The sequence below is a fragment of the Diabrotica virgifera genome, chromosome 2 (assembly GCF_917563875.1).
Source record: "Diabrotica virgifera virgifera chromosome 2, PGI_DIABVI_V3a".
NCBI classification, from domain to species: Eukaryota; Metazoa; Arthropoda; class Insecta; order Coleoptera; family Chrysomelidae; genus Diabrotica; species Diabrotica virgifera.
In genome coordinates, this window is record NC_065444.1 from 197145966 (window position 1) to 197160717 (window position 14752).

Sequence of the window (14752 nt, forward strand, 5' to 3'; positions counted from 1 at the left end):
TTCCAAAATAATTACTAACAGGCTATCAAATAAATTCGATAGTTACCAGCCTGTTAACATAGTACCATAGAACACCTACAGACAATAACGACACTTATCGAAAAGTGCAACGAATACAATGAACCTCTTCATTTGGCATTTGTGGATTACAATAAGGCACTCGATTCCATAGAACTCTGGGCCGTATTAGAAGGAATGAATAACGCAAGGATTGATTCTAGATATAGAATACTCATCAAATACATATACGACAATGCAACTATGCAAATAAATGTATCAGAAGGTTTAACAACAAGCAAAATAAGAACGGAGAGAGAAGTTAGACAGAAGACAAAAACAAATAAAACAAAAGTGATGACAAATCAATATATCACAATCGACTTAGATGGAAGTGATATCGAAAGTGTCGAAAAGTATATATACCTAGGTCACACGATCAAACTAGGCAAACAGAATCAAACGGCAGAAATAACTAGAAGAATCCGAATGACTTGGGCAGCAGTAGCAAGACTCAGTGATGTGTTGAAGAACAAAAAGATACCAATAAATCTAAAGAAAAGGGTGTTCAACAGTTGTATTTTACCAATTATGACGCATAGAATGGAGACGATGACACTTACAGAGGTATCAGCCAATAGATTGAGAACGGCACAGAGGGCGATCAAACGAGCTATGTTAGGGGTATCTCTGAGGGAACATATTATACAAAATGAGGACGTGCGGAACAGGACGAAAGTGGAATATGTAATTGGAAGAATTCAAATGCTAATTAAACGGACCTGGGTAGGACACGTGGCACGACAAAACATCGAAACGTGGACGAGAAGCATTGTACATTGGAGACCACGCGAGCACAGTCGTAGTAGAGGAAGACCACAAAAACGATGGCTAGACGACATCCAAGCAAAAATGGGGAGAAACTGGCACAAAATAGCACAAAACAGAAAAGAATGGAGAACTCATGGGAAGGCCTTTGTCCAGGAGTGGATGCAAACAGACTGAAGAAGAAGATAATATATATATACAAAATTTATTTCGACTAAACGATGACATATTTCGACAAAAATAGGTGTTATACCAATATTATATACGCGTTGCGTGCCTTCTACACTATTTATAGCGATAACGGTCGCAATGACGGTAGCGAATTCAATGCCTTTTTCCCATCTAAAAAGTGCACAACGTCCTTAAAGAAGTTTTCACTTCAATAATATTACTATTATTATACGTACATTATAATAATATACGTACAAAATTTATTTCGCCAAAGAGATGACGGTCGCCAAAAAATCCTTTTTCCCCATCCAAAAATAGGTTTCACATTTATTTTAAATTTAAATACTTCTATACAATTTATATATACATACACATAGTATACATATGTACAAAATTTATTTCGCCGAAGAAATTACGGTCGCGATGACGGTCGCCAAATAAATCCTTTTTCCCCATCTTAAAATAGGTTTTACATTTATTTTACATTTAAATACTTCTATACAATTTATATATACATACACATAATGTATAATATATACGTACAAAATTTATTTAGCCGAAGAGATGACGGTCGCGATGACGGTCGCGAAATAAATCCTTTTCCCCATCTTAAAATATGTTTTATATTTATTTTAAATTTAAATACCTCTACACAATTTATATATACATACACATACTATATAGCATAAGCGATGACGGTCGCAATGACGGTCGCGATGATGGTCGCGATGAAGGTCGCGATGACGGTCGCGAATTCAATGCTTTTTCCCCTATCCAAAAAGTACATAACGTCCCTAAAGAAGTTTTAACTTCAAAAACTACTGAATTGCAATATTACAAATTGGTGGATGACCTTCGCCCCCTCCCACTCCGCCTTACCTTGCTACTCTCTCAAACATCACACCATCCGTCCAGTCTGCCAGGCCGTTTTGAGCAAGCTTGTCGTGTAAACTGTAAAGTGCATTTGTCTTAAGTTTTATGTAATGGATTTGTGTAATGGATTCTTCCAGAAAGATAACACGTCAGACATTTGAGTGTCCTATATTTGGCCATCCAAAAGACTTGCCTCCAAATAAGCTTCCGACCCACGTAGATGTTTTAAAATGCTGTTTTGAAGAACGTTTTAACTTAGCGCTGGAATCTAACAACAAATTTGTAAGTTTTTTTAAAGTTTCTGCTAGCGTAGCTAATAAAGTCAAAGCAATATTTGAAAAAGCTTCCTTACCTACTGTGTCAGAGTACAGAATTATTCAACTAATAAATACTATTCATGATAATTACTACAAACTACGAAAATCTTGTAAACGTGACAAAGACAAGCCATTATTTAAAATAAAACTTTCAAAATTTAAAGAAAAATCGGCTGAAATCTTTGATGTTTTGTGTTGCAAATGCAATATTGTCGTGCAATGCAGTTGCAAAATTTTTAATTTCATTAGTAGTTCCAAAATGACACAAAATCTAGGCATCGGATTAAAAAGTTCATTTGAAGAAAGTGTATTTTTTTGTTCTTCTTAATGGTGGTACAGGCTCGTTTTTTTAATATTATATTTAATTACAGAACAATTTCCACATATTAATATATTTTTCAAATTGGGCTCTGTACCGCCATTCTTTATTATATTACGAATACGTGTGCCAAATATCTCGAAAAAATATTCAAAATTGCAGCCGCAATCTTGGAACGCATTTTCGCTACCTGTTGATCGCTACTGTTTCCTCTTAACACCAGAATCAAAAACGGCAAAAATTTCACTGAGGCATTTAATACTTCAAAAGGCTACCGACAAGGATGTTGTCTATCTCCCACTCTCTTTAAAATATGCCTTGACCAATCCTTACAGAGGTGGACAAAAGCAGTAAAACCGATGGGACTGAAAGTGGAAGACGACTCCCTATTTACATTATACTTTGCGGACGAACCAAGATGTTATAGCCCAAGATCAAGATGACTTAAGCTATATGATACGGAAGCTAAATGAACATTACCAACATGCAGGATTAGTAATAAATATGGACAAGTCAGAATACTTCATAGTGGGAAACGAATACACTGAAAACCTACCATTGTTGGTGTGAAACAATGCAAATATTTGGGAGCTATATTTAACAAACGAGGAAATAGTGAAGATGAAATACAACATAGGATCAATAAAGGTAGAAACATTACTAGATCCCTCAATTCAATTTTATGGGACAAAGGTATCCGAAAGGAAACAAAGAGAAGAATATATGAAAGTATAATGAAGAGCGCTACAATCTACGGTGCAGAAGTTTGGGACATAAGTGCAAGAAAGAAAAAGAAGCTACTTAGTAAAGAAATGGAATTTTTGAGGAGAAATTGTCAGGTTTCGAGATTAGAACATGTAAGAAATGAAACAAAATTAGAGAACATATGAAGGTGGAAAAAACTATAATAGACGATATTGAAAAGAGACAGCTGACATGGTTCGGTCACGTTAAAAGAATGAATGAGACTCGCTGGCCGAGAAAAATATTAGAGTGGGTCCCACCGGAGAGAAGAAGAAGAGGATGACCACGGAGAAACTGGAGGGACAATATTCAGGAGGCAATGGATTCGAGGCAATTAGATGAAGATATGTGTTACGATAGGAAAAATTTGAAGCTGGGTATGGAAAGGCGGCGACAGCCCTAGAAATCCATTATATATATATATATATATATATATATATATATATATATATATATATATATAAAGAAGTTTGGTATTATTGACTGACAATATGTAGACTTTAGTTTTTTATTTAGTTTTTTTATTCTTATATATATATATATATATATATATATATATATATATATATATATATATATATATATATATATATATATATATATATATATATATATATATATATATATATATGAATGTAACAATAATTCCGAAATTATGGGATTGAAGTATTGAAAACATTACCCGGAAAATAATCAGTATTCATTCGAATTAAGAAAGTTCGTTAGATTTCCAGAAAAACTGAAGATTTGACAATATAAAGATCGCATATCCATAATATCGGCCGCGTTGCAGGGCACTTGGAGTTCAAATTATAAACAAATCGTGCAAGCCGCTTCCGAGATAATTGTGGCATTCCATACATAAATAAAACTTTCTCTGTATAAATAATTCCTCATTCATTTATCTCTGACGCCACCACTGAATCACATTGATCCTGTTATCCAGCGAACGTCGCCGTCGTCCTTCGTATCCTTATCGTTTAGTTATGAACATGGCGTCGTTTCCTTGACGTTCGAATGTTTCAATATGTCGTTCATTTATCAAAAATTCTATTAAAATAGATTTAAAAAATACAAGTTAAAATACAAGTATTCGGCCTATGCGAATTAGTTTGATTAATTTTTCTTAGACAATACAGTGAACTTATGAACTTTGTGATATTAATCGGAGGTCCTGCAGAGGTTGTGTTTATTTTTGGTGAGTTTTTTAAATTTAGGACCGATCTAACAGGTCTTGAATGTACAGGGCGTTAATTTTTTATGCTTATCAAATTAATAATTTGTAGATAGGTTTTCATTTAATCGTCTTGAAATACGAAATACTCTATCAAGATTTGACAGTTATTACTATTCAATATTTATTTACACAGGATGTCCTAAAATATTGTAGATAAAGATAAGAAACTATATCTATAAAAAATCACCGGATGTTATTATATAGTTCGTTACAAAATCTAGATTAAATCAGATCTTATTTAAAGTTATACAAAATTTATATGGATTACATATAGGCCTATTAAAAAATTATAATACTTATTTTACCCCACTTAATAAACTTGTAGATAATCATCCTTATTTTTAAGATGTTTTCCCCCTGTACAAAAATTTAACATTTCTATTATGAATACCGTATGTAAAATTAGAATGTAGAGTATTGCATAATGATTACAACCATTAAAATCGTTATTTAATGTTACCGTTATTAAATTTAAAACTATTATAAAACTAAACAAAAAAATGTTTCAACCATAGTCTACAACGTTAGGTTAGGTTATGTTAGGTTAGCGCGCAGCAATCTAAAAATGTTTCCCCAGTGCGACAGAGAAAAATGTTCTAAGCAGGTTATGCATCTTTTTCTAATTGGCGAGGTTTATTGACCACGTGGCTTATAAAACTTATTTTAGAGGATAAAACTCACCGATTAGAAAGAGATGCATACTCTGTTTACATTTTTCTTTATCGCTCTAGGAGCACAGTTTTAGATTACACCAGTCTAGGTATGGTTATGGTTATGTCCATGGTTAGGTTAGATTATGTTACAAACCTGATATTCGTAAGACAAACGTTAAAATTTAACTAAACTAAACGCAGTCCAACTATACCTCATATTTAAATTGATTGAACCATACCTATACGAAAACTGATAAAATAAATAGTGTTAATATTTAATATACATAACTATTTATGAAGAATAACTTTTTTCGAAAAAATAAAAATAAAAAAGTTTCTCATAATACACTCACCTGCAAAATTAACCGCCCACCTTAAAAATGGGTAATTTTTGATTTCTCGAATTTCCAAAACCTGTTGTCCGATTTAAGTGATTTTTTATACAGGGTGTTTCATTAACAATTGTCCATATCGTAACTGGTGAAACCTTAGCACAAAATACGAAGATTTAACCCAAAACACTTAAACAAAATATTCTTCCTTACCGAGATACAGAGTGTTTTATTACAAATATTCTAAAATGATTTTAGCCCATTGTTCAAGCACCTTTTAATATTTTTTGTTCAAACTTGAAACACAGTTTACACATACTAGGGTATTTTAACTAGTCTTAAAAGATAGTTTTCCGCTGTTACCAGAGGCGTGCTGTAGGGATATATACTTCATTTTCGCCCCTTTTCCCACTCACAATCTACGCCCTGCCATAATAATCATTTCAGCATGTTTTTTTGATTCCTTGTTATTTTTTACATAAGTATCATCCTTTTGTCTCATTGCGATAAAGTAAGTAGTTTTCAAGTTATTTGCGTTTAAAGATAATGGATTCCATAAAACTATGTACTTTAAACTACATTCAATAAGATTATGTGTTTAAAATATGTACCGTGTGTCCCAATAAGAATGGCGCTCGGCCATATCTCAAGAACCGTTTATAGTACAGATTTGGGAAAAAAAAATTTATAACAAAAGTTGCCTCGAGAAAAGCCTGGAAATTATTTTCATAATTGTAAGTCCACCGCTAGAGGGCGTAATTGAATATCAAAAATTAATAAATCGAAATTTTACAAAATTTGCCTAATGAAAGGGCACGGGAAATCCGATTATCGTATTCTTCATAAAATTCTGCGCATATTTTATTTCACAAGTTTAAGTCTACCTGTGCAAATAAGAGGTGGGGGTGAGTGGGAACCCTGTTATGAAAAAGTCCGGTTCTGCTTAATCGATTTTTGCAAACTTGGTCTTGTTGAAAACAGCTCTTTTTCGTCAATGTAATAATTATAATTTGGAAACAGGTTACACAAACAATTAAACTTTGGAAAATATTAAATACAGGTATGTATTTTTTTCCTGTATTACAAAATTAGACCAAATTAGCAACAGAATACCGAAAACCGCATGTCTATACCTTTTTTCTATCTCGAGATATCTTAAGAAACGTGTAAATTTTAAACATAACTGTTGCTATCATATAAGTGGAAATATATAGAAACAAGTAGTGTGCTATGGAAAAAACAAAGAAACATTTTCCAGATATCACCGTATATAATAAATCAAAACAAAATATGAAAAACTCTACTACTGGGGTGACGTCTTTGGGGATATTTCATTGCATATATTCTAGCCGCAATAGTTGCATTTCTTATGCATACAAAGGATCACTATCATGTCAAATGCTTCTTAGTTTGTAAGAATCATCTTGAATTTCACTCTGTATAAATTTTATATAAAATTTAATAGAAACAAACCGCAACAAATCATCAATGAATAAATTTTTATGTTTTACTGATTTGACACATAATTTGACACATGATGACTTTTTGAAGTTAATACTTCTAATAGTTCTATTTTTTACATAGCACACTACTTGTTTCCACTTTGACTTCCTTAACTTAGTTTACCGGTGACAATAACAGTTATGTATTTATCTTAGTTGGGAATAGGATAATTGATATTAAAATATAATGAAATAAAAATTAAAAATTTGTGTAGAAAATCTGACGTTTTTACATTTTCTACGATTCATCGAGAGAATATCAAATGCGCGGAGGCAACAGTTCATAAAAATTTACATATTAACGCTATTTTTTTGGTATTATTTTAAGTATTAAAATTAGTGTAATATTTAAATAAAAATAAAATTAAACTGTTTAAAATATATTTATTTCGTTAAAATCATAATAATAGAAGTATAACTTCTTACTCGCGTACAAAGTACATACACTCTTTTTTTGTTATATTTTATAGTGTTATTTGTCTTATTGTTGTTTTGATTCATTATATACGGTGACATCTGGACAATGTTCCTTTGTTTTTTTCCATAGCACACTACGTGCTTCTATATATTTCCACTTATATGACAGCAACAGTTATGTTTAAAATTTACACGTTTCTTAAAATATCTCGAGATAGAAGAAAGGTATCGACATGCGGTTTTCGGTATTCTGTTGCTAATTTGGTCTAATTTTGGAATACAGGAAAAAAAATAAATACTTATATTTAATATTTTCCAAAGAAAACTAGATTTCTAAAAAAAATAAATAGTACCTTCTAGCCAGCATATTACGTAATAGGCTGTTTCCAAATTATAACTATTACATTGACGAAAAAGAGCTGTTTTCAACATGACCAAGTTTGTAAAAATCGATTAAGCAGAACCGAACTTACGGCGATTTTTTCATAACAAGATTCCCACTCACCCGCACCTCTTATTTGCACAGATAGACTTAAACTTCTGAAATAAGATATGCACAGAATTGTATGAAGAAAACGATGATTGGATTTCCAGTGCCCTTTCATTGGGTAAATTTTGTAAAATTTCGATTTTTTAATTTTTGATATTCAATTTCTCCCGCTTGCGGTGGACTTACAATTATGAAAATAATTTCCAGGCTTTTCTAGGGGCAACTTTTGTAATAAATTTTTTTTCCCACAGCTGTAGTATAAACGGTTCCTGAGATATGGCCGAGAGCCATTCTTATTGGGACACCCGGTACATGTACCGGGCCATATCTCAGGAACCGTTTATAGTACAGTTTTGAGAAAAAAATATTTATAACAAAAGTTGGCTCGGGAAAAGCCCGGAAATTATTTTCATAATTGTAGGTTCACCGCTAGAGGGCGTAATTGAATATCAAAAACTAAAAAATCAAAATTTTACAAAATTTGCCTAATGAAATGTAGTCTAGGCGCCAAATAGAGGTCACCGTGTCCTTTTCAATTCTGATGGACAAACTCAACGGTTTCTTATGGATTTTTGGCTGCTGATTACGAATTTCGAGGGTGGATTTCGATCCGAGTGGTCAAAAAATTATTATAAACAATTTAATTTTTTATAAATTGTTTATAAGGCTCTGGCTCATAAACTAAAAGAGATAAAAAATGTTTCAAATAAAATTTGTTCCTTAATAAAAAACGAAGAAAAAAACGTTAACTAAACTTAAATCCAACAGGTAGAACTCAAGATATTGTAAAATTAGTGCACAATGCAAATTGAAACTTGCAAAATAAGTATTTTTCGAAGCTTTATCGATCGTAACTCCGATTCTACGCACGAAAATGAGCCTTATAAGGTCTCATTTTAAAGCTTTATTAATAGGCTTCCAAACAAAGTTTGTTAAATTACTTTATCTTCTTTTGTTTTAAAGTTATACTCGTAATAACTTGTAGATTAGGCTAGCTATGGGCCGCTCTGTGCAACGAGGTGTAACGCCGATGTCAAGCCATTGGTCAATATTCATTTTGAGTGGTCTAGCCATCTTTGTCCGTCATATGGGCGGTATTGCTTAGTAAAAAGAGATATATAGACCACCGATCGACTGCCCGCGCGTTACGCTTTTTTGCTCAGTATGCCTTGTCTACGGTTAACATGTCTCTGGTTATATGACCCGTATTAATTTCAATTCATTTGACGTTTATGCGTCAAACGAAACAAAGACTTGCAACTCGGGACAACAATTTAGGGTTCTGATCACAAGCGCGTGTATAGCCTATATCAGCCGAAGTCAAGCGTTAGTTTGAAATCATATGAAATTTTCTCATATGAAAAGACCCTAAATTGCTGTCCCGAGATATTTGACTTTGAGGTCGGTTATCTCGAAGATGGTTTGAGATATCGAAATGCCGTTTTCAGATTTGGATCCAGGAGACAAAACTACATGGATATAAAAATAAATTAATATAAAAAATCAAAACTAATACTGAGTATTTCCTCTTTACAACCGACCATTGGTCCATACAACCGACTATTGGTCCTGGCTTTCATAGACTTCCTCAAAGCATTTGATACGATAGAAATTAACAGCATAATGAGAGCATTGGAGGAAAGTCGTATAGATTATCGGTATTCCAAACTGATAGCGAACATATAAGTACAATAATGCAACCATGACCGTCCGACTACACAAAGATACCAAATCTATAAAAATCAAAAGAGGAATTAGACAGGGAGACACGTTATCTCCAAAACTCTTTCGGCAGTACTTGAACATGCTCTGAAACAATTGGAGTGGGACGCCAAAGGAATAAATGTCGACGGTGAAAGGCTCTCCCACCTACGATTCGCAGACGACATAGTTCTTATAACAGACAACTTAAAAGAGATTAGAACTATGCTTACTGAGTTAGATGCCACATTTAAAAAAGTTGGTTTAAACATAAATTTTGGAAATACACAATACATGACAAACCTAGTACCAAGCGAAAATTTAAAAGTCGACGTCAACGAAATAGCATTGGTCCATAAATATAAATACTTAGGGCATGAAATCTAAATTGGTAGGGACAATCAAACTGCTGAATTACAGAGAAGGATCACCTTAGCATGGGCCGCATATGTACATCTGCTCTATCAGATATCTTCAAGAGCAACTTGCCAAATTATTTGAAAAGGAAGACGTTCAACCAATGTGTGCTTCCAGTCATGACTTTTGGCGCCGAAACAGTATCGTTAACCCAGGTCACAGTAACGAAACTTAGAGTGGCCCAAAGAAGAATGGAACGGTCACTACTTGGACTGACTCCCAGAGACAGGGTCAGAAACGAAGAAATCAGAAGAAGGACAGGCGTCACAGATGTCATAGAGCGAGTAGCATGGCTGAAGTGGAATTGGGCGGGCCATGTAGCCAGAATGAAGGACGGGAGGTGAACCCAAAAAATTACAGTGTGGAGACCAAGAGAAGACAGAACAAGTAGAGGTAGACCACCTACACGATGAGCGATGGACAGATGACGTCAAAAGGATTGCTGGGAATTGATTGCAGAAAGCCCAAGATCGAGAAAACTGGAAGAAATTAGGGGAGGCCTATGTTCAACTTTGGATGCAGAAGGCTGAATGATGATGATGATTTCCTCTTTTGTGTTGTATTACACTTTCTATGCGAGATTTTAAGCACCTAATTAAGTTTCTGACTGATTCCTTAAGAATCGCTTCCCACTCTTCATCTAATGCAGTTTTAGCTCCCCCACTGTCGTTGGTGCCGGATTACGGACCCGGACCCTGATTTTGAGCTCATCCCATTGGTGCTCGATCGGATTCATGTTTTTATTAATCTGTTATTAATCGGGTACTAAAATATTAGTACATTTGGACTTTGAGAGGTGACTCAACGCATATTTTTTTGCCGAAATTGCTTGGAAACAATTTATGTAATAATAATTGAGTTATCCTCCTAGTCAAAAAGGTCCGTAACATTGTCTAAATAATCAAAATGTCAAAAAATGAAGGAAACAGTCGATTTTTTTCTTCGTTTTTTGATTATAACTTTAAAAGTATTCATTTCCGAGAAAAGTTGCACTGACATAAAAGTTGAGTAATTAAATTTCCTATAACATACCGTTGGTTAAAATTTTTTAAAATTGTCACCCTTGTTGCAAAATAGCAATAATTGCGAAAATGCCATAAAAAACAAGTATTCGCATTTTAAGTTTTTCAACCATTTATGCTACAATTAGGACCTTCGTATTTCACCCAGAAAAAGTTTATGATACAGTATTTCTCATGATCATCTTTCAGTGCGTCACAGTTTTTCGATTTCTTTCTAACGCATTAAATTGTATGTGACAGAAAAAAAGGCACGTCGGTGATTACATTTCGTCGGTGACATTTTTATAACATTTATTCTAGTTATTCTAGTTGTCGATAGATGGCACCATAATAAAAAAATATTTTTTTTAATTAGATAATAATATTACAAATATAATCTGTATAATTTATAAGACTATACAAATCAAAGAAAATACCATTTTATAAATGCAAGAAACACATTTGATTTGTTTTTATTCCAAATTGAAAATAAAATGTGACAACTGTCAGATTTAACTAAAATGTCATGTTAGAATAAATGTCATAAATGTGTATTATCACGGACTTACCCTTTTTCCTATCATTTGTTACGCACTGAAAAATGATCATGAAAAGGACAATATAATAAAACAATACTGTAAATTTCATTAAGATTGGTTTAACAGATTTTGCAAAATAAATTTTGCAATCCAGCTTTCGCAAAAAAATGCATTTTTTCAAAATGTTTCAGGACTCAAAATAAAGCAGACGGCAAGTTAAACATTTTTTTACTTATAGAAGAATACTGTACCTTTCATTTGCAATTTACTGTACTTAGAGAAGAATGACCTTTGATAATGATTGATAAATTTTAATTTTTAGGACATTTCGACATAAATAAATCAATTTGTTTATTGCAAAATAAAAACACATACTCTGTCCTTTGAAATAGTACTTTTTTTAGCAAAAACTTTGTTTGTTCATATATTTTAACTTAGAGAATAAACTTTTATCATTTTTAAACATATGCAATTGTTTAAACAAAATTCCACAAAAAATAATCAAATTAGTTTGATTTTTGTGGAATAAAAATATTAAAAACAACAAAATATATAGTAAGAAAATAATATATGTATTAGATAAACATTGGTAGCCGCAATATTCGATAATTTTTGACAGGTCATTGGAATGCCCAATCATAGCAAACGTATCCGCTGTCCTGTGCGTAGCACCCAATATTAGTGTTTATTTAAAAAATTCCTGACGCCGAGTAGTTGTAGTTAACCGATTTTAATTGCAAATGAAAGGTACGGTACTCTTCTATATGAAAGAAAAATTCAACTTGCTACGTACTTTATTTTCAGTCGTGCAACATTTTGAAAAAATGCATTTTTTGCGAAAGCTGGATTGCAAAATTTATTTCGCAAAATCTAATAAACCGATGTTAACGAAATTTACAGTATTGATTTAATATCCCATAAAGTTTTTCTGGATGAAATATGAAGGTCCTAAGGATAGCAGAAATGGTTGAAAACGTAAAATGCGAATACTTGTTTTTTATGTTTTTTTTCGCAATTATTGCTCTTTTGCAACAAAGGTGACAATTTTTAAAATTTTTAACCAATCTTATACTGTTGGAAATTTAATTGCGCAACTTTTATGTCAGTGCAACTTTTCTCGGAAATGAATATTTTTAAAGTTATAATCAAATATCAAAGAAAAAAAATCGAGTTTATCCTTCATTTTTTGTTATTTTGATTATTTAAACAATGTTCCTGACCTTTTTGAGCGGGAAGATAACTCAATTATTATTATATGAGTTAATTCCAAGCAATTTCTGAAAAAAATATGAGTCACCTCCCAAAGTCCATCTCAAAACAGATGCGCCGTGGACTACCATGCATTTCTTATGAGCGATAGAAGCGCACCGATGCCACGTTGTACTGACTAGAGCAGGGCTTCCCAAACTTATTCGTACTGTGACGCCTTTGGGACTTTGCTATTTTTTTGCGACGCCCCTCAACCCAACCTCCAATAATACTTACAAATTTTAGTACTAGCCTAGTAACAGGTTATAGTTATAACAAGAACACTATTTGAACATTTATACATTTTATTAGAAATTAAGAAATTAAGAATTAGAAATTTATTATATTATAGGCACAAAAATAAAAAGGGATATTTATTTATGTAACTGGCTGGTTAATGTGAGGGATGTGCTTGCTTTTTGAGCACAGCTTATGAAACCGGGGCTACAGTTTGGAAATTGCCACTCTCATTTCTTTTTCTACGTTTATGTTTGACCTGTACTTGTTTTTAATTACTACTGCAACTGCAGAAAAGCCCGTTTCGCATAGGTACGAAGTCGCAAATGGTAATAAAGCCTTTAATGCAGAAGTACTGATGGCATGATATTCATGAGAAACTGAGCTCCAAAAGCTTTAGGCTAGAATCACGGGACAATTCTGTCAGTTGTTCTTCTTCCTCTGTTGAAAGTGTCGATTGTGTGGATGACTGGAAAGGGTTTCTGACCCAGTCACATTGCTCCAGATTTTCGGGAAAATATTTCTCAAAGTGTTCGCTCAATGATAACATGTGTTGCGTAAACATATTTTTTAAAGAGGGATCTAGGATTTCTATCGATTTTTCTTGTAGAATACCTTGTAAAGCAGAACAACAGTCAATTTCTTGATATTCTAATTTTCTTTTCCATAAGAGCAACTTCTTCTGAAACCCAGTAATTTTATCTGCCAATTGCAGGATATGAGTATTGTTTCCCTGCAAAGACTTATTAAGATCATTTAATGTCTTAAATATGTCCAGAGGTATCCTAATTTTATTATAAACTCTGAATTAATAAAGTTTTGCGCAATACTATGCGATTCTGTATGTAGATACGTGTAAAATTCATTTCTTAATTCGTGTACATGTGCGAGTGTGTTGCCTTTGGACAGCCAACGAGAGTTGTATTAATAAATTAAAGGCATTTCTTCACAAAGTTCTTGAAAAGCCTTGATTTCACGGGTCGTGTGTAGTTCACCACTTTAATAATGCTATCCATCACACTTAATTCAGGTGTAATTTCTTTGCTGCTAAGGCCTCTCTATGTATGACAAATGTGTCCATTTTACACTTGGAGCCTTGGTTTTGATGAGAGCTTGTAGTCCTCCATACTGTCCAGGCATCGCTCGGGCGCCATTCGTACACAGTTATCCCAGTTAATATTATTTTCAGTCATATATCAGTTTAAAGTATCGAATAAAAGCCCGCGCTGACACGCGACGCCCCTGAAACAAAGCCGCGACGCCCCAGGGCGTCACGACGCACAGTTTGGGAAGCCCTGGACTAGAGTGAATCGTATATCGGCAGTCGAGTATCCACCCGTACGCGAGAGGTTTGGCAATACTGATCTCCGTAAGCGTAATGTTCTATTCTTAACGTGAAATAAACCATAAGTGATTATGTCCGTATGCCAATGCACTGCTAAAAGATGTGTTGGAATTGTTGTAGCCGTTTGGAGAGTGTTTGGCACATAGATCTTTTAGCAGTGCATTGGCACAGGGGCATAGATCACTTAGCGACTATAAAATAAAAGGATATTTGTAAAAAGTTGCACTTAGCTCTATTAGCATTTCAGGTCTTCAATTATTTTCTCTAAGCTCTATAATAGACAATTAGCATAATAGGCATTAGTTGTTTTAATTAAATTACTAAGAAGCATAAACTACAATTAATCGAGTGAGTCGATTTTTTTGCTCGCAAGTGTAGTTACAG

The 14752-nt window shown here is 33.3% G+C and overlaps 1 protein-coding gene across 3 annotated transcripts in view; it reads left to right on the forward strand.

Annotated features, from left to right (window-relative positions):
• LOC114330512 (ras-related protein Rab-37-like) overlaps positions 1 to 14752 on the forward strand; it is a 489416-nt gene that overhangs the window by 22006 nt on the left and 452658 nt on the right. Inside the window, exon 1 of one of the 3 annotated variants that reach the window (XM_028279856.2) lies at positions 4253 to 4447. The exons of the other annotated variants lie outside the window; for them this stretch is intronic. The gene's annotated coding sequence lies outside the window, so the exon portion shown is untranslated. Of the gene's footprint in view, positions 1 to 4252; positions 4448 to 14752 lie in introns of those variants that run through there. 3 annotated transcript variants of the gene reach the window in all.